This window comes from Acromyrmex echinatior, chromosome 13 (assembly GCF_024713525.1).
Source record: "Acromyrmex echinatior isolate Ae372 chromosome 13, ASM2471352v2, whole genome shotgun sequence".
Lineage (NCBI taxonomy): Eukaryota > Metazoa > Arthropoda > Insecta > Hymenoptera > Formicidae > Acromyrmex > Acromyrmex echinatior.
In genome coordinates, this window is record NC_141864.1 from 5,665,331 (window position 1) to 5,687,730 (window position 22,400).

At 27.8% G+C, this 22,400-nt stretch overlaps 1 long non-coding RNA gene across 3 annotated transcripts in view; it reads left to right on the forward strand.

The window, feature by feature from the left end:
• The first annotated feature begins 609 nt into the window (after window positions 1-609).
• The window catches only part of LOC147907548 (uncharacterized), a 217,463-nt gene continuing 195,672 nt past the window's right edge, over window positions 610-22,400 (forward strand). For all 3 annotated transcript variants that reach the window (XR_015547245.1, XR_015547246.1, XR_015547247.1), the window contains exons 1-2: window positions 610-693; window positions 1,117-1,167. This is a non-coding gene — a long non-coding RNA (uncharacterized LOC147907548). The remainder of the gene's footprint in view (window positions 694-1,116; window positions 1,168-22,400) is intronic.

Consider the following 22,400-nt stretch of genomic DNA (forward strand, 5'->3'; position numbering starts at 1 on the left):
TTCCGTTATATACAATCCGTTTAAAAATTAAACGTAATTCTTTGAAACTATTATTATCGATATAATAAAAGAAATATTTCTCTTTTTTATTAAATAGCCCTTTTCATTGACTTTAATCATATCTTACAGACATCATCTATAAATAAAAGATTCAATTCTTTTAGCTGCTCTAAATTTATTTCGCAATGATAACGAATTGCAGACTGTGTTTGATATTCGTTTGTAAAAGTTAACCGATTGCATAGTAACATAGATAATAGCTATTATATTTTTCAGATTATCTTCCCTCTCACGGGTATCTTGACGTGATGGGAGGGCTCAGTACACAGAGGATATTTATACGAAAAGAACGATTTTTCTCAAATCTAAAAGTTTTCGGATCTGAATGATATATCTAGATAAATTTTTAGATATTGAATAAAATCGTTTTCTTCATGTAAAAATCCAACGGAGAAGCTAACGTACCCCCGTCGCCGATTTACTTGAAAATAAACGAATCGCGAGCGTTTCGTCGTTTTTGTAGCGCGTGTCGGGGTGCCGTTCAAGTAACGGACTCAAGTTATAGTCTGCGCGCGATTATAAGCCATTATTCGCGAGTGTTTCGCGAGTTCAGTGTAAGAGGATGTGTCAACCACATCTGAGAGGAGGAGGAGGTCTGGGAGAGGCATCGGGCACCGGCGGAGCAACCTTGCGGTAAATATCTTTTTGCTATGTAAAATCAATGTCCTTTTTTCTATTCCTATTCGCTTTTATTGTACAATTAATATTGAAAAGTAATAATTAGAAAAAAAAAATTATCTTAAAATTATTTTGAAATTTTATAAATATCTATGTATTTATTTTTAAGATTTTTTAAGAAAATGCCCAGGAAAAAATGTTTCATATATTAAAAATGTTTATATATAATTATATATTTAATGTCTATTATATAACATTTTTTCGAATATATAATTATTTTTATAAATATGTAAGTGAATGGTAAATTCGATGCTTGTAAAAATATTTTAAAAATTGTGTGATTATTTTCAAGAGAATTACGTTTACTAAATATTTTTTTTAATATTAATTGATTTTTTGCTTTGTTTTAATTTAGATTTTATATTCTTTTTGTTACAGAATCATCGTAGCGACGATGCAGATGAAACTCCGCTGTTGCGCATCAAATTGGTGAGTGATGAATTGATGTTTTTGTCGAGTTAATGGATGCGTGGTGATTTTATTAATATATCTACAGATGCATATATGCATCAATTTAATAAAAATATACCTATATAAATTTTATAAATGTATATGTAACATTCCATACATCCATTACTTAAAGTGGATAGTTAAAGTAGATAAAGTTAGAACAGATTAGGATAAATTTAATCCTGGATGCTTCTTCTTATTTTATTGTACATGTACTGTGAAATTTATAATATCATATTAACACTCAGTTTAAGTTATTTTTGATCTTTCGTAAAAGTCGCCATTGTTCTTATCCAATCTCTCATTAATTCAACTGAAACATAAAGTAGAACTATTTCATTCAAGAAAACTACAATGTTAAACTTAAATGTTGTTTCTAAATTCATATGTTAACGCGAATATATTATATATTATATACGCGAATATGTTTATATACGTATATATATATATATATATATACACACACACATAAAAATAATCGCCAAATATTTCATGGGCAGGTAGAGAGAACTAAACTGAGTCGAAAGGTCCTCTACTATTTTGCAATTTTCGCAATAGTAACAAGATATTAATTATTAAATAGTGAATATTGATCTTCAATTTCGACAAAAATTGTTAATTTTCTCCTTATAAAGTTCTAAAATTTTTTTCAGAATTTTTTAATATCGTATTTCCTCACATGTTGGTAAAAATACTTGCCAATGAAAAAATGCAATACTAAAATATTGACAATTTTTTCATTGGCAAGTATTTTTATCAACATGTGAGAAAATACGATATTAAAAAATTCTGAAAAAAATTTTAGAACTTCATAAGGAGAAAATTAACAATTTTTGTCTCTTGTTGTTTTTTTTGTAAAGTTAATGGTATTTGAATAAAAAATTATTGAAAACTAATATTGAGTGATTATTAATATCTTGTTAATTATTGCAAATTGATACAACACTTTTCGATTCAGTTTAGTCCGCAGTACCTACGAGCGTTGTCAACAGAATTATTAAACACCTTATATATTACGTCTTACATACTTGGAAGTAAAAACAAGAATTTATAAAGTATTCGTATTTTTTAAATAAATGAATTATAATAAATTAAAAAATATAAAGGACATATATATTAGGTGTTGGAATTAATTCGTAGCGTTTTTAATGAAAGAATGTTATTTACTTCACATGAGCATTAAAAAATACATTAATGAAAGTACTTCCCATCACTTGTAAAACGCTACGAATTAATTCCAACACCTAATATATAAAAAGTAATTAGAGAAAATGAAATTGTTTTTTTTTGTCTATAGATATTATAATATAGAACAGTGTTTGTTACAATAAGTATTGTTTTATTATTCTTTCTACCTATTTTCAAATATTCATTCAGGATTAAATTTTATTTAAATTGGTGCAGAGAAAAGAGATATACATACACATGTATATAATGCATACTGTTTTCAAAGATATTCTTTGTATTGCTTCACAGTTATTATTTGTATATATTGTATATTATTTATTAATGAAATAACAGATATTTTAATGTAGCGCATTTGTTGTATAATTTATTAATCTCGCTTTTTTATAAAAAAATATTTTATGATTATTAATTGTTACTATAATTTACCTAAATCGCACTAAATGCACCTACTTTAGCCTAAACTTTTATAACTTATCCATATGTAGTAACTGGATTTTATAGTCAAAATAGTGTGACAATATGATGTAAGATCCAAGGTTTTTTGTGTCAAGAAATAAAAGAATTTTATCTTGAATTATTTTAAATAATCGCGGAATTTTGCATCTTTTAAAATACTTAATTTTGAAATAATAAATTATACAGAAAATGTTTGTAATAATTTAAAACATAAACGATATACGATATTTATTAATGTAAGGGAAAATTATTTTCCTTTTGGATCTTACATCATTTATCTGAATTTCTTATCTCTCTGCATGTGAGATTCAGCAACGAATCGTTCGAATTGTTAAGAATACATACCCTTAAATTTTGGGATAGTAATCGATTTAGTAAGGTCCGATTTATATTTAATTTGAAGTTTTGTTGTTTATATTGTGTAAAATTTATATTAAGAAATTTGATCTAATTTCATAATATTTGAGATTTATAAAATCAAAATATTGAAAACATTCCTCAAAGAGATTTTTTAAATTTAGATTTATTTTTAGTCAAATACTTATATTTTTAGTTTCGAATAGACGCGAATAAAGAATAAATTTATTCACACACATGTATTAATAAAATTATTATTATTGATAATTAATATTTGATTAATTAATTTGATTAATATGGTGGCCCCTTCGCGACGCGTTCGTGTTTCGCGCATCATACAAAAGCGTAAAATTTTACGCTTTTAGTCGGCAGCAAAAAGGAATATTTCTCCTTGCTGTCTATCTCTGACATATTATGCCAGAATATTGGCCAGAAAAAAAACGAAGATTTGAACGAAATGGGTTGATGTGTAACACCAATCTAATTTTTTGAAAGATTATATATATATAAAGATAAATTCTGAATATTCGGGAGGGCAACTTGCTCGGAAATTGCGAGTTCTTATATTGTGGATTTAAAATACAATAATTAACAAATAATTGGTCTAATGAGAGCCAGTGCAGATAATGAAGCACAAGTTTTGTAGGTTTTTTAATCTACAAATTCTAGTTGTACTTGATTATCCGCACTGGTTCTCATTAGCTCTGTTATTTATTAATTTTTTGTGTTTAAAAAATTAAAAGTCTATTTTAATTATTATTTCTTGTTCATTTATTTAATACGATCACAATTAGGTAATCTAAATTTATTAGTACACGATAGGACATGGTTAGACATTAGCTGTTGCATTCAGCAAAGAAAGCAGTTTATTTATCCAATAAAATTTCACATTTAAATAAAACACATGATATATGTATTTTTAATTGACTCAAGAATTTTTTTATTTTGAGAAATAGATTGCAATTGTGCCACATAAAAAAAATCGCTAGTTTTAATTATTATTGTCCTAACTGCATTAATTATTGCGATTATATTATAGACGGAATTTATTTCACAATTAGTGAAACGTTCTGATGTAGCAATAATCATCTTTTATCTAATGTTCAGTGACATGATTCAATTGAACTAACAATAAGTAGAAAGAGAGAAACAATTCACACTCAATTGTAAGCTATTTGTCAACTGTTAAAGATACAATATTAAGATTGATATTAATTTAGAAAAGGAAAGGTTTTCAGAATGTAGCATGAAATGAACGTATATCATCAATATGTACATATGTATATGCAATATAAATTATATTTTTATATAAGCGTTAAGTCAAATACGATATTCGAAAAATAGCGTGAAATCGTAAAACGGATAAATTTTACCGTGTCAGTCTCAGCATTACTGAACCATAGATACTCTAATTTTGCTTCTTTCTAATTGTTTATATATAATTCCTCACGGATTATAACATTATTTTGCTATAATATATAAATATTATCTACAAATAGTAATACATATATATTGTGTATTTATGCAACTATTAATGTCTGCCTAGCTGTCCTCTTCCCCCCTCCTTATTTAGCCAAATTTTAATCAATAAATTATATAATAATGCTCTATTTAGGCGTTCTCAAAATCCGCAAAAAATATTTTTGCGCTCATTTCGTTTAGCTAAAAAAAATTTTTTTGTAGGGAGCTGAATAGGCTGTCAGTAAGTCCCCTACGTGATAATAGCAACCAATTTGGAAAATCAAATACATATGATTTATCCGCTTTCATATTCACATAGTTTTAATTTTTATACTACATCCCTTAAGGCACTTCCCTCTTGGAGTAAACAGCCATATTTCTGTCATATTTTCTATCATAAATCTTTAAATTGTAAAACGCTATCTAACTATGCAAAATATATCTTTGATTTATGCGCTACTATTTCCAAGCAATTTTGCTTTTTGAGCTTCAACTCTTAAGGGACTTCTCTGTTAGAGCAGACAGCCATATTCATCTCTAAATCATTTAAAATTGCAAACTATATTATCTAAATATGTTTCCGATTTATGCAATACTATTTTCAAGTAATTTCAATTTTTAATGCAGCGCAAAAATTGAAATTATAGAAGCACATAAATAGCATCTAAATCCTGTGTTTGATTTTCTAAATCGTTATTAACACGTGGAAGGCTGACAGAAAGCCTACTCAGCCCCCTCACAAAACTTTCTTTTTTTAGCTAAACAAAATGAGCGCAAAATTTTTTTTTGTGGATTTTGAGAGCTCATAATTTTATGGATTTTAATAGCGCATTATTATATAGTTTATTTATTAATATTTGGTTAAGTGGAGGAGCCAGTTAGATAGATGTCAACTATTATACATGATTGATATATAGAAAATACATTTATTTATTCGGAATTTGAAATCGTTACGTAAAGTTTCATTTGAAGCAACTTCTGAAGCGTTATTATTCAATAAATGTTGTGATTTCAAAGTATTTAATTTATTCAATGAATGTGAAATTAATTTATTTAAGTAATGTGCTATTATGGAATTTTTTATTTATTTTTAAATATTCGTAATTATAAACACTATTAATGGGTTGCAATTTTTAATTCATGTAGTAATTGCGTTATTTTCGATAAAAAAATATACAATATTTTGCAGTTACGTGAAATATGCATGTGATGTGCATTGCTAAAACCTTTAAAGTTCAGAATTTAAAATTATCTAAAGAATAATTGCTTCTGTTTTCATTCATTGATTTATGAAAATATTAATAAGGTTACAATAATAATAAAATTATTTGAGAATGTTAATTTAGACAAAATTATAAATCGCGGAACACACATAACTTAAGAACATTTAACAGCAAGTTAATTTTTATAAAAAATTCTATAACGCATATATAAGTGATATCTTAATTGTACTGTATGACAAACAGAAAACTTATTTATGTTTATATTTGATTAAATCCTAAATTAAAAACATAAGAAACGCGAAAGTCGTTAAATTCCAACTTAGCGGATTAAGTTTAACATGCGAATGATCGCATGTTGTTTTTCACAAATGGATATACGTCAAACATCGCGTTATGTCTGGTGAGTAATCCTTTCTGCAACCTTTAATTTATTAATTCCGGGTGAGTCTGAAATAATCCTGAGCATTTTGACGTATCCACGTGTGTCATGTCACGCTATCATTAACGTGTCCTTTCTTTCGTCCAATTATTTTTTAACAGGATGTAAACTTGCGACAGAGAACAAAGTATGACGCGAAGCAAAGTAATTTCTTCACTTTAATAAACGACAGCCTCTGAGATCTACACGCAATGTATCAACATTAAAACATAGCTATATATAACAAGTAGTTGTCGTGTAGAATTTTTTGTATTTATATGCATATCTTGAAGAATGTTATCGCATTACATTTACATTTTTAATTATAATTATACATTTATATATTTAATTAAAAATATGAATACAATGTGATGAGAATATTCTTTTGTATGTGTATTAAAAGATATAAAAATATTATATTATTTCTAAGACAGATTTATAAATATTGTGTAAAAAAGAGATAACGTGCAATATTATCTGCAGAATTATCTTTATTATAGAACGTATCTTTTTCATAATCTCTCATTTCATCTTTAATTGAATGTGCCTGATCTCGATATTACTCGCTTGTACAATGTTCAAATTATCCACCACAGCTTGATTTCTGTTCGCCAGTGAATCTGATTTCAAGTGGTGAGCGGGACCAGTCGGTCCAGTTTAGTCGTGAATCACATTTAAGAATGGTCATTCGACCGGTTAGACGCAGCGATCCGCCTGTAGCATGCTCCGTTGATCCGATGGTATGGTGAAAGGAGTTTGTGCAGCTTTTAACGCCCGCGCGTTCCAACGAATTTGCCCGCGATCTAGCATTATATGCTGATAGGCATTTGGTAGCGTAACACAGGATTGGCCGTGCAAAATACACAACTAGCAAAATGCATCATTAAACTTTCAATTAACTCTTTTAATTAAGTAAGCGCGTTGGACGTCGCAATGCCTTATGAGAACCTGAAGTTAAAGAGGTAAATAAGATTACATCCGGAGAATTTAGATCTTTATGTGTATTATTAACGAATAATATGACAAAACGCTTTCGAGGGATATTTTGGTCCTATTGTTTATTTTTCTAGGTGGAGGCACTAGGCTAAGGATATGAAGGGCACCTCCATTTTATAAGAACAGAATTTTTTTCACATAATATGATTTCTTTAATTATTTTGCAAAAGTACTATTGTAGAGATATCAAAAAATTAATAGAAAACTTTTAAAAACCTTTTAAACTTTTAAAAGTCTTTTAAAATCACATTGTGTTTTCTTTACGCCAATCAATTCATCAGTTATATTTATGCATATAAATATTAAGGTACAGTTACGATTAATATTAAGATACGAAAAAATAAATAGTTTGCGATATTTTCTATTTTATGTTAAAATTTATCAGAATAAAGTAAATGACGGTTATAAACTATTGAATTTCTGATATCTTTATTTTAGTACTTTTATATACAGAATAATTAGAGAAATTAAAATAAATGAAAACATCATATAATTCTATTTTAAAAAGTGAAGGTGACTTTGATCTTTTTGATGCTATCTAGAAAAGAAACATGATCAAAATTAGTTCCTTCAAAGTTATTCCACTTTCATCTTAAATAATTTTTTGTATCAACAATTTCGGAAAAAAATGATTAAATTGATTAAAATAAAACACAATGTATAGCGGATACATTTTGTTGTGATAAGAATGTTCTGCATGAATGAAACACAATCAATTACGTCAAACTTTTATTAATTTATAATAAATTCATATGGCGATAGTGGATTGCCGATTTTATTCGAATAATCCAGTCTCTATAGCAGATATATTTTATAATATTAAGAACGACACAATCAATTATATCAAATATTCATTAATTTATAAATGTACATGCGAAGAGTAGGTTACTTCACTTTGATTCATGACTTTGATTGAACATATCACAGTTCAAACTTCATTGACATAATAACTGGGACACTCTACGGCCCTGAAGAATATCTTATATCGGTTACCATCAGTGAATGCCATTTTCGAAGGACATGCTCGATTACAGCCGGTGCCTTGTGGATGTTGTTACGTACGGTACTGAATATCCGTTACCGCGGAGTAAACGTCACATCGCGCAAGTCATCGGCTGGAAAGCGCCCCGGGTACAGATCACCTAGAGTGATTCCCCAGCAGGCTCGTGCGAACCGAGGTCTGGACTTTCACGGATAGCGTACGCGGAGATCGGTGCACGTGCTGGGCGCATATAGTTTTCCTTTCTAATACGTCAGTTAACATTAGAGTTTACGATCCCGGAATTTAGTTTTCCGTATGGGACTTCAGTTGATCGCATCATGAGAAGGATATAAGTTTTCTTCTTTCTTTTCTCTAATGCGATAGATACTTCTATCATAGAAACTGTATGTTCACTTGTACAGAGATCTATGATATAACCAACAATTTTTTCTTAAATTACTTTCATTACAGTGAAATTTATGTAAAATATATTGAATATGTTAAAAAAAAAATATTGTAGAGGAAATTGCGAACATGCGTAAGTAAACGCGAAAATACTATTACAGTATATTAGAGTAGTGATAACTTCTCGTTTCTTGCGTCCAGTGATAAGTCAACGTTTAATGCTGCACTATAACACGTGATAGAATTCCCATGCCGTTTAAGATAAATACCATTATATGTTTTCGATGATTTGATGTAAAGGGAATTGCAAATATCTAATGAAAAAATTAAATAAAGTCGATGATTATTTATTAATTTTAGAATTCTTCATTCAAAAAAATATTAGTTTTAAACTACAATAATTAGATATTATTAACATATTATTAATTTAAATCGTAATTTTTAACAAAAAATTAAATTGATTTAGCAGATTTAGCGGAAAATAAAATATTTTTTTATTATGCAAAATATATAAAATGCACAATATTTTTTATATAATATAACAATTTTATGTTTTTAAAATAAGAAACGAAATTTAAGAGCATTTTAGCAAATTTAGATTACCACATAATTTATTCCTTAGAAAATGAGTGGACAAGTCTTAAAATAATCAAAGATATATCAAGTTTTTTTTATACAAAAAGAATATATATTTATATTTTATTTATTAATAAATATGTTAATACAGTTTTTTTATTATACCGCAAAAATATTTTTATTCTAGAAACTTCACATCACTTGAAAGTTGATGATATATTAAACATGATTAGCGAATTCTTTTCTATGTAAATTTACTTTCTTATTGTGAACATATATATTGCGAACACATTATGAATTCGTGCAATCTTTATCCGGATCTGCAATCTTTATCCGGATCTGCAATCTTTATCCGGTTCAGCCTTACTGTTATTTCCCAAATCTAAGAAAGCGTTTAATTATAACGTCAAGATGCAATTAAATGAAATAAAGTATATATCTATTAAATAAGATGATACATAAAACTTTACAAAATATTTACGGCAAAATAAAATAGTATGAAAATTTATTTAAACTTATTTATTCGAATTTCTAAAAATTTCTTAAAAATTTTTATTATAAGGAAAGTCATAAAATAACTTATATTAATTATTTCTAAATTATTAAAATATGACTAATATACATAATAAGTTAACAAAAATTAAAAAACACAAATTAAGAAACACACTTAACTAGTCAGTTCTACGATGAATTATGTTTTTTGGCGTCTTATAACTTTCTGTACTACACTCGCGTATGCATTATCGATCTAACTACAGTGGCGGTTTAGTAACGTTACAGATCGATTGGAATCAGCTTTGGAATTATTTACGGTTCGCTTGTTTATGTAGAATACGATCGTATCCGTCGATAACTTTTACTTTCGCGAATGCGGAGAACGCTGTCGTTGCACGCTAATTCGTGCGTGGCAAACTCGCGAAATGCAAGTAGTTCTATGCCATTTCGTGTTATAATATATATAATTTGTCCATCAGAGAAAAAATTTTACCTGTGCCTAACATACGTTTATAACCGGATATTTGATCGTTATTTTTGTCAAGTACCTAATTATTGTTGTTTTTTAATTGTATCTTAGTAATTTATCCTATAATCTATAGCACGCGTATAATTGTGTGTGTGAAGCTGGTGTCTTACTTGGTGGAAACTCTTAAATATTGAGAGTTCTGAGATTATTTTCAATAGTTTTACAGTTCTATATAGGAAACAAATAGTTACGGTCATTAAAATCGAGAAACCGCGAAAATTCAAAGAAAACACCAGGTTCACTAACTTTGTCTAAAGAAGTATAGAATTTGAAAAGATACATAGTTCTACAGACAGTTCTGACGTCTAACATTGTTATTTGATTTTTAAACAATTTTTTTTCTTAAAAAATGGTTTTTACGGGAACGAAGATGAGACGCTATCTGATTTTCAAGAGTTCTATTAGTTTAATGATACTTTCCATATAGTTCTGAATGTATTTTAACGCTTTCTGAAGAGCTTTCTAATCATTTTAACTATAGGAATATTAATTTTTTAAACAATTTTTATCACTTGAGAAAGACTCATTTCAGAGTATATATGTGTGAGACGTTGATCGATTTCTGACAGTTTTGCGAGATCTCTGGTACCTACTTATCGTGTATATAATTCTGAATGTATTGTAACGCTTTCTGAAGAGTCCTGATGAATATAAATTATTTGTTAATTTTTTAAAAAACTATGACTGCATTTTGACTTTTCCATTAGCTGTCACAGCGACTATACAACTAGTAGTACAGCCAAAATAGCTGTGGCTGCATTTTGGCTGTTACAGCATCTGTACAGTTACCGGCGCAGCCAAATAGCTGTATATTGGCTGTAACAGCATCTGTACAGCTACCGGCGCAGCCAGAATAGCTATGGCTGTCACAGCTTTTGTACAGCTACCGTTGCAGCCAAATAGCTATGGCTGCATTTTGGCTGCCACAGCATCTGTACAGCTACCGTCGCAGCTAAAATAGTTGTGGCTGCATTTTGACTTTGACTGCATTTAGACAGAGAAAAGAATTATAATAAACGCCTTATTTCAAAATTAATTTTTATTAACAAATAAAAAAACGGACTAATGTACGGAAGGACATAGAATTTTTAGATCCATTATACCAAGATCTATTTAAAAAAGTTTGACATTTCCATTTTATTTCTTTCGTTTATTGTATAAAATTATTATATTATATTTATTTATTTACTCTCGTCATATTACCTATGACAATGATACTCGTTTTTGACCTCTCGCATGCTCTCTGAACGTCTTGGTGATAACATGTCTTATCTCATAGATTATCGTTAACATTATTACGTAAGTTTCTTGTTTTAAATTGATTAATTTATAATTTAATAACTTATTCGAAACCTTTTTTAAGGTTTCGAAACCTTTATTAAGTTACAGATAATTTGAAATGTATTTTATTAGATACGACAGACAGCATTATAATCATATTATGAATATATGTTAACGATACTTCAATTTGACTGTATTGCAGCTTTGATATTAAATTATACGTTACGGATTTTGTTATCATTGATCCTAAAGAGGATCCAATCGAAAGGATTGAAACATCTGTAATCTGTCTTTCTCAAGAATCACATATACGAATTTACATACGTCTAACTTGTGTTGGCTCGCATTAGTTGATTTCACATTTATCCTTGGATTTAGTCGTTGTAGCTTATACCAAGATCGATAATAATTACACAGGCTCACAAAAAAAAGTATTTTGTGCTGGGGAGACCCAGCTATTCTTATGTATTTTGAATTGCTGAATACAAATCTAACATCAAAATAGAACCAACAAAGGTAAATTTTTAAGCTAGAGCGAAAAAATGATCTATTTTTTCCCATTTTTGACCCATTTTTTCGCTCTAGATTGAATTTGCCCTGGATGGTCCTATTTTTATGTCATATTCGTATTCAGCGACTTTTCTTTTTTTCTTGTGGACCTGTGTTATTAGAGTTAAGGAACAATCGTTTATCAATAAAATGTTTACATTTTATGAGAAATTTTTATTTTGTAATTAATTTTCTTAGGGAGCTATTTTTTATAAAATTAACTATAAACAAATATTTTTTATTCTAATAAAATATAAATTTTTTTGTAAAGATATGAGAGAAAAAATTGAGGATATAACTTAACATAATTCAAACGTATTTGTAGGTTGCGTCGTAAAATCCATGTATAAGGGTATAATGTAGTGATTATTTTTCGCGCCCATTGAATAACGGTAATGTCAGGCTTTGAAGCTATTGGAATGCGACAGTTTCGAACAGCATGTGAAATGCGGTTGCCTTGGTTTCTCGCAATAACATTTTATAAACAGCCCTAATTGAATATCAATCAATCAGCAGACATTTCCTTTCTACGGGAGCTAAGCAATGTTTGGCCTTACATAGTTACCATGTAGGTGTTGACCATTTCTCATCGACAACTTTACATATTCTCGGTCGCTGCGAGCTAACTTCTATTTGTTATATTATATTATTATATTATAAAAAACTATTCTTCTTAGCGATTCTTAATGTTTCCTCACCAGGGAAATATCAAAACTGTTCTTTATTTTTTGTGAGCATTATATATGTTGTAGAAAATTAATAAAATAATATATTCACAGTTTTTATCTACTCATCTTGAAATTTAAGAAACAATCTCTCGAAAACAGTTTTTTTTTATTTTCAACAAATATTTTTGGAACTGCGAAATATATGAAAAAATATTTATACAAAAGTTTTTTAATATTTTATATTCTTAATAACGATGTGTTCACATTTTTTGAAATTGTCAATTTTTTTAATTTACTGCCATTCTCAATGATTGCTTTAATTCCTAAATCTTGAGATAAATAGATAAAGATATGAATTTAGTATTTTTTTATACTTTACAACATATCTAAAATTCATTATTTGTGAGGGACGGTTGTGATGATTCCCTTGTCAGTTTTTATGCAAAAAATTGAATTAATTACGCCGTGACTATTTCTATGTATTTAACATGCTTTTTAATATTTATATAATATCTATATACATATAAGTATAAAGAATATTAAAATTTTTGTCTATTTCTATAGCGTTGTTTTTGTTGTATAATCATACGTAATAATTTTTTATATTAAAATCATATGTTTGATTGGTTTTTGGTGATGATTTTTGTCTCATATTATAGCTTTTTTTGCCAGCATTTCACAAAGACTTGTCGCGATGTAAGAAATTAGGTGTTACTTGGCGATTCTCCTGGCGGTCATGAGCCGAGTCGTAACAAGACGTTCTCTATCCATTCCAGCTCGGAAACCGCACCATAAAACATTTATGGGAAACGTGATCGGCTTAACTTCGAACAGGCATATGATCTTGTAATTTGTCCCATACATGGTATACAGCTATTTTCCTTAGAAAGCGCCCAGAGAGATTTCGACTGCTGCACCAATTAACCACGCGCGAATTTGTATTATGCTGGAAGGAACGAGTGGAAGTCCATACGCGGTTTTAATTGTGCGGTTTGTAGTATACAGTTCTTTAACTGTCAGCTGGTTAAAAGTACTATCGAGAAAGATTTATGATTGCTTTTTATCAACGAAATACAAGAAAATTGAATTGATTTAATTGATTAAATTTCCACAGAAAAGATATTGAATGAACATGCGAATATTTTAATATTTCAATAATTTATTTAAGAAATTATTTAAGAAATATAAGAAATTATATCTGTTAGCTATCAAAATCAATTAAATGACTTATGATTTTGAAATTACTAGTTTAATGATTAATTGTTGACAATTAACGTTATGATAAATCATCACGCTGATCTATTATCGTTTGCATAAGATTCGTTGGCTTTATAATAATAGTATTCAGCTGTTAGAAATATCCGATTCTGATATCAGAAAGCGATTAAGATGGAATATGGGCGTGGTGGAAAATAATTGAAACTTCCTTCTAATCTATCTCCAAAATGAATCTGATTTGTTTGATTAATGCGATAATCATTTGCGAATGATTCTAAAACGAATTTCAGTTTACAAAGAAATGCGGGCAAGGCCGTATCATTAACGGAATGCAGCCAAGTTTATAGTAGATTCTATTAGCTGGTATTGTGTAATTCACTGTAACTACCGGCTCCGCGACTGCGAGTAGCTTCGAGAGGCAATGCATGCATAAACTGAGCTATGCATTGTGTTTTATCACGAAACAGAATGTTAATTATACATTTTCCTTCACGAAAATAACCTTTAGCAGCGTCACCCAATCGAATATTCTTGTTAATAGATAGAGCAGTAATTACATCGTACAATTATATCATGTGAAAGATTGAAAGCAAAAATGATTGAATCAGAATTTTTTTATTATTATGCCACATCATTATGTCACTTATTTAATATTAACTTATTATATAATTTATTTGTATACATACGTATATAAATGTGTATATATATATATATATATATATATACACACACACACACACACACACACACACACACACATATATATATATATACATAAAATGTATCTATACCTATATTTTATATATAAATTTGTCTATTTTATGTTATTCATATTTTGAATTTTATAAATTGAATAATATAAATAGCAATTGCATAAAAATTATGTATACGCTTAAATTTTTATATTTTTTTTACAAAAAATCAAACTTATATTTCGATATAGTAATTATTTCTATCTTTATATCCTACTTTACATCCTACTTTATCCTTGTTTCATAAGTTTTCCTTTTTGACAAACGCAAAGTATAGTATATTAGTTACGTTATCTGATTTCGACCCTACATTATTTCAATGAAATGTAATTGTATTAATGTAATCGTATACACAGCATTCTATTTACTTACGATTGACAATTGGTGTACGTGCATCATGCCAATCTCAGTCAATCACGTTTTAGGCACTTGTACTTTCTCGCAGCGGGACTTGTTTCGTTGGTAAGATGTAATACGCGAAGGAGACTGCAAGTAATTGTGGCAAATCGTTCGTTCTAGCCTTCACCCACTTTCTCTTTCATAGGCCGAGTTTAAGTTAACAATCGGATCTAAATGTGTCGAGACGTAATACAACAACGATATCCGTGTTTCATTATTTACAATATATTATAAAAATACTTTGAACCTCGAAACAAATTGTTCGTATTATATATAGAATTGATTCTACACAATATCACTTACCGCATACCTTTTTTCATCTATAAATTTTACTAAGTTCTTTATAATGCTTTTTTTTGTAATTAATATGTTATTGAGACTGAAACTTTTTAATTGAAAGTTATTAAAAATTAGAACACAAAATAAATAATAAATTTTCATTAGAATTAGCAGTATTTTAATAAAAATTTTATTTTAAATTTTATTAAAAATTTTATTTTGATTACTAAAGCTTAAATATTTACAATAAAAGTTAATTTTGCATGATTGACATATTTTCAGTATTATTAAATTGATAAATTTAAATAAAACTTGTTTACAGAGATAATTTTATGTCTTGTTTCTCATGGTATATTGATTGATTTTTAAGATCTTATATTAATTTCTGAACTCTTAATCAACCTTAACCAACCTTAACCAAAACGCGATTATTGAAACATCCGCGTGTTTCAAAATAATTAAAGTTAAGCATTTTATTTTTTACATTATCAAAGCAAGATTATTAAAGACAATTGGTTTAATATCGTAAATTAACATAATTCAGAAAAAGTAGAAATGGATATAAAGAAAATACATATGAATCAAAGAATCTTTCAAGAAAGAAAAATGCGGTGAATATTAAATATTATGTAGATGATAAGTACAAGTGTAAAATCAAGTATATGATTAAATTATATGTAATTGAACATATTTTTTCTACTTTTAAAAGGACATTACATAGATAAGGTAAATGTTCTAGTTAGTGGGCAGTTAGTGAACATGAACTAATTCGTTGGACAAAGTGATATTTTACAAACTTTTAAATATTATGCTTTAACGATATGTACGACTCAAAATAAATTTGTATTATTTATAAAAATTTAATAACTGATTTATTTAGAATTTTACATATCATCAAAAGTTTAATATTTGAAATGTTTTATTACTTTGTCCAATAAGTGGTTTATGTCTACTAATTGTTACATTTTATACCTTACATCATGATAAAATATTCGGGAAGCATCGATTAACGGTCTGAAACTACGCTCTGAACTCAGTTATCGAATTCGCAACAGCTGACTCGACTTAGGCGCCTAATTGGCAGAGAAAGTCCTGTCAAACGTGGCATGCACCGTAATTAAACGAGCGTTTAATCGCGGTAGTGCATTTCTGAGAGCTATGGTTTGTCTCTTGAGACCATTGCAAATAACCATAATGATGTTAGGCACGGCGCGATGAAGAAGTACATATGTACGTTATTCCTGCCGTGTGTTATATCACTTCTGTCAAGTTAGAACATTTTTAGAATTTTAGTGATTAATAGAGTTTTAGTTGTTGTATTAAAGAACTTTGGAATTTTTACTTTAAAAAATTTCTAAAACTTTGTGTTATTATGTTTTTATTATTATATGAAAGATAGTAAATTTTTTAAAACATTTTTGTTAGATTTAAATCATAAAACACTAAATTTCCTAAAAAATTTTAATCAAGGATAAGTTAAAATTGATAAATAAGTCTCTGTTTTATTGTTATATTATGGTTACTCCTTAATTTATTTTTATTTGGTGTTGTTTTGCTGTAGTGTTGTTGAGCGCATATTTAAAGTGGAATTTTTCATCGACATACCAATTATATCGATGTTTTATTGAAGATGAGTAAGGGAAATCACGATCATAACTTACTTTCGAACACGAGTCTCACTTTAATTTGAGTCGTATATCATACCCATCTGATGAATGTAACACGTAATCATTATTATATTATCATATATCATAGAAATATTCTTATTTATTATGTTCATTCTTAATGAAAATTTAAATTTATTTTTGATAGATATTACAATAATTTTGACTTAATAACGAATTTACAAGAATAAGACGAATTTTTTTATTTTATTAACTAATATTTATTTGCGCATAAATCGTTTACCAAACTTATATTCCTGAAACAAAATACTTTTTATTTTAACACGATTTTTAAGATATTAAAAATATTTGTTTTATAATCATAGAAAGAGTCTTTAAATTAAGTAGTTAATTAGCAAGATATCCGAATAGCACACTTTATTCTAGCGAACATTCTTAGGATATAGAGATATTCTCTGAATATTCTTTGAAATGTCCCTTGGAGATCTGTGCTATTAGGGTACCGCATCGATGTATAAGCAAAATTTATTTAATTCGTTATCAAACGTAATGATATTGTTACGTTATTATTTTATAAAACATCCGTAAAATTGTCAATGATCTTTGTTTGCACAATTTTTCTTTAGGAAACAGATGTGCTTGCAAAAAAGCGTAGCTGCCTTTTTAAAAGGTATAATTAATTACATGTGTAATAATGCATGTATCAATTTATGTATAGATATATGGGATATTAAATGTAACTTAAGATGAACTACAGATACTTTAAATTAATTGCTAAAGAATTAATTATTTGAAAATCATTTACTATTTCTGCAGTTCATCATGGCAAGTCTTTCTCTATATTGATTTACGTGAAATAAGAAATTATAAAAATAAAACAATGTTTTTTATCAATATAAAAATAAATGGAAAAAATCTATTAGAAAAAAGAGAATAATTTTCGCTTTTGACGTCATAATTCAAAATTGCAGTATCTTATAATCTTATATTGAATTCACCATGTATTATCATGTAAGTAGATATCAGTTATAAGAACAAAAAATCTAAGTCAGATTTATTGACAGTATGTGGATTATATATTTGATGATTTTGACTAAAATATTAGTTTGTTCCGGATTCCGCTCATCTGATAAACGCAAATTATCTATCACGCAATAAACTTTCTCGTATAATTCATCCTCAAGCGCAGAAATAAACCACAGCTTCTTAGGTAACGGCGTAAATCAGGCTACTTAATTTGCTCCTTGTTTCTTGCAACCAATTCTTGTCTATCTATTCAAAAAATTGTCAGACGTCTATAATAATTATTTTACTTTCACTAAACAACTATACAGCAGTGTGGCTTAAATTTTGACAAATGCGCTTTGTTTGAGCGCTTTCTTGGCGTAATGCACTTTTTCTTCGCATAACGTATCGAAATCATTTCCGTTTCACCATACATGAGCTCAGTCGATCGTAAATACATACTGCGATTTCTCGAGTAAAAACGTAGAAACATAATTTACATTATTATGTACATTATTTGTAATATTAATTTTTTGGAACATCCCTTACAGAAATCCAATTTAATATTGATCAATTTAATACTCAAGAATCTGAACGTAGCTTTCTTTACTTATTTATGTCGAATACTTCTCGGCCCATTTTTTCTTAATATTGTTATTTATGTAGCCTAAAAAAGACTGACTTCCTATATATTGGTTATTGCGATTAATTTAATTTCATTACATATGTCTCGGTTGAATTGGTAAAATGTTGGTACGAAATTTGGGAGATCCAGGGCACATATTATGAAATTATTCCGAATGAATTCCGATCGGAATTATTCTGTTTTCTCTTAAAAAACACAAAGAGATATAGGAAATTATTGAATAATTTCGATTGGAATCCAATCCGAATAATTCCATAATATGTATTCAAGTTGAATTTTGGCTGAGATGATATTTTTCTCAATAAATTATTTATTTTAGTTTAATAAAAATGCTTATATTAACTTCAATGTTATTAAATTGCTTGTCAATTTAATGTGTGATATTACGTACTCTAGCTTTAGTTTAATAACGAATTCGATTGGATACACTCAGTGCATACTGGTGCATGTTAAAGCTGTTGTACACAAATTGACGTAAAAATATGTGTTTAATGTAAATATAAAAATGGATTAAACGGATGAAATTCTCAATACATTTTATTGTGCTGTTAAGTAAAATCTGTATTTTATAATTTGAAAGTTTGCATTTTACTTTTATATAGTTTAAATCAATACAATTGCTTCAATATACACTAGTGTGTTCAACCAATTTGAGTTGTATTCTGACAAATAATCGCCGCACAATTTATTTGAACGGGGATTTTCATTAAATATTGTTTAATATATTAAAAATAAATAATTAATCATTACCTTTTAGTATTAAATTTTTATAAGAAATATTATATTACTAGTCTCAAGCAAAAATTCATAATTATTATTGTAAACGTATTTGATACAATTAAAATTATTTGCTTTATTATTTATTTTTTATTATGATTTATTATCATACATCATAAATTGATATTTTTAAAGACTTTGTAGAATATATTTTTTAGTATACATATATACAAGTTAAAAAAACGAAAAAATTTTGAATCTAGGTTTCTACATTACATTCGTAATGCGTGTATTGATAATATTGATGAGAGATATTCTTTGATCATAAAGATAAAAGTGAACTATCGTCATATATCTCGTAATTGAAATTAAGCCCCAGTTTTACGATAATTTATATTTCCGCACTGATTTACTTCATAATTGAAATATTTATAAAATTATTATGCTTATATGTAACACGTAAATATGTAATAATAATTCGAAGAATTTTATTATTTATTTAAAGAATTATCATTTATCTAAAGTTACAAAAATGGAAAAATAGCGATATGATATTTACAAGATATGAGTATAATAGATGAATAATAGAATAGTTTATACTCATTATCAGAACGAATCATATATTTTGCTTTGTGCAAGATTTAGAAGTTAGAAATTTCATCGGTGAATACTCGTTTCGCCATCACATTTGACTTACATGTCGATTGTTGCTCAAATAAAGATCGCTGAACGCGATATCATCACAGGATGTACGAATGTTATAAGTACGCATTATTTCACAATAATACGTGCTATTGCACTGCGGAAGCAGGAATTTTATTCTATTTTCTACAATATCTATACTTTCTATACAGTAAGAACCGTTAATGCCATTTAATTCCCTCGCGATTATTACACAATTTCAAGTACGAAAGAAATTTTATAGTTATAGATTGATCGCGCCAAACTAGTGAAAGAAATTTTTCTTCCGTATAAATTATTACGAATGGCGCCTCATTTACCGAAATATTTCAGATAATCAGTGCGGAAATATAAATTACCGTAAAACTGGGACTTAATTTCAATTACGAGATATATGACGATAGTTAACTTTTATCTTTACGATCAAGGAATATCTCTCGTATAATCAACGCGCGCGTTACGAATGCAATGTAGAAATCTAGATTCAAAATTTTCTAGTTTTGTCGATTTTTAACGAAAGCAAATCGCTTACAATAATTATGATACTTACAAGCTATGAACTATGTAATATTCGGAATATTGCACTTATTTATTGCGTCCGGGATAAAGCAAAAAGTATGTAATTATGTTCAATGTAATGATATCACAATGATTAACTCTCAGCAAAGTAAAAATTTGTACAAGAAATATATTTCTTCTATGACTTAATTCTTAAATTTCTGAGTCGAAATATCCTGCTTATTTTTGAAATAAATGAATTAGTTTTTAATAATTTATTTAGTTTGTAAATAATTCAATCTTTAATTTTGATTTCAGAAAACTAAAGATGAAATAATAATATGTTGATGAAATAATAAAATGTTTAATATACCGAAATTGTATTTAAGGTAAATGATGCAATACATATCGGGATTCAAAAGTGAAGATCAAAACATGTTGAAATAATGAATTTAAAGCAATTCTTAAATTAACTTGCTAATTTTTTAATTTATCAGTGTGAGATCGCGTGTAATATGCAATATGAAGACAAGAGATTGTTATCTCATCCATATTTATATTTATACAATATCGACTTTATTATGTAATGAAAACTATTATATGGTGATGTTTGAGTTCATTGACTGTAAGAAGAAATGTAAGGTCAATAGATTGGATCATTGAACACAAAATTACAACTCTTCTGATTCAATGACTGACAAATAATTGTGCTCTTAGCGAAATCCAAGTCCTCTGTTTAATAAATGGGTCGGCCATTTTCATGCGAAGCAGATTAGTCCACGTCGACGACGACGTGAGAATCGCGATATAATTCCATTTCAGATACCTGATTTGGTAACGTTTCTCACAGCATGATTACATACGCGACGTTTATTGCTTATTATTACGTGGTTCATTTTCAGAACGGAAATGCCACTGGTCAGATAGTTAGTGATCGGTGTGAACGATTGCGAGCATTTATTTTAGTCATGTGAGTCTATTTTTACTCATCCATAGTTTTGCTCCATAACATGCGTATTCTATCATACTTAAAAAATTAAAAAGATTTTAATGAAAGTAATAAAAATTTTTATAAAAATGAATTTGCGCATAATTAAGACGATATATACGTGGTTTGTAATTAAAATCGTTCTCTCTCTATTTCTCTCTCTCTCTCTCTCTCTCTCTCTCTCTCTCTCTCTCTCTCTCTCTCTCTCTCGATTTCAATGAGAGATGAATAATTATTAATTACAAGATATTTTGATTAATTTTGTAGGTATTTATGCAATTGTATGAAAATATAAGAATAGACGAATATAAGTATGATGACATTTTTTACAAATTTAAAATTATAACGTTCTTCTTCGATAAATAATTTTTTATGAAACTAAATACAAAGTGTAATAACTTTTGTCAGGCTTTATTTTAGGAAAATATAATTATTAATTTTCTGCAAATATTTATATAAATATATACATATTTATTAGTAAAAGTTATGATAACGTTTGTTAAGTATGATATGGCATTTATCTCGATTATTAAACGTGTTAAATGATTTAGCAATTTTTAAAAATAAATAATACTAAAACAAGAATATTTTTAATGAAAAATTATTTGTTTCTGGAAATTAACTTAATTACTAAATCATTAATATTGTAAAATAATATTATAATTATTCTAAATCTAATCACTAAATCACGTACACAGCATTGTATAAGTAATATTTAAAAAATAATAAAAGAAAATTCAAGAAATTATAATTTTTTGGAAGATTCTTGTGTTTGTTGGGAATCTATCTTGATATCAAGATTTATAAAGCTAGTAGTGCC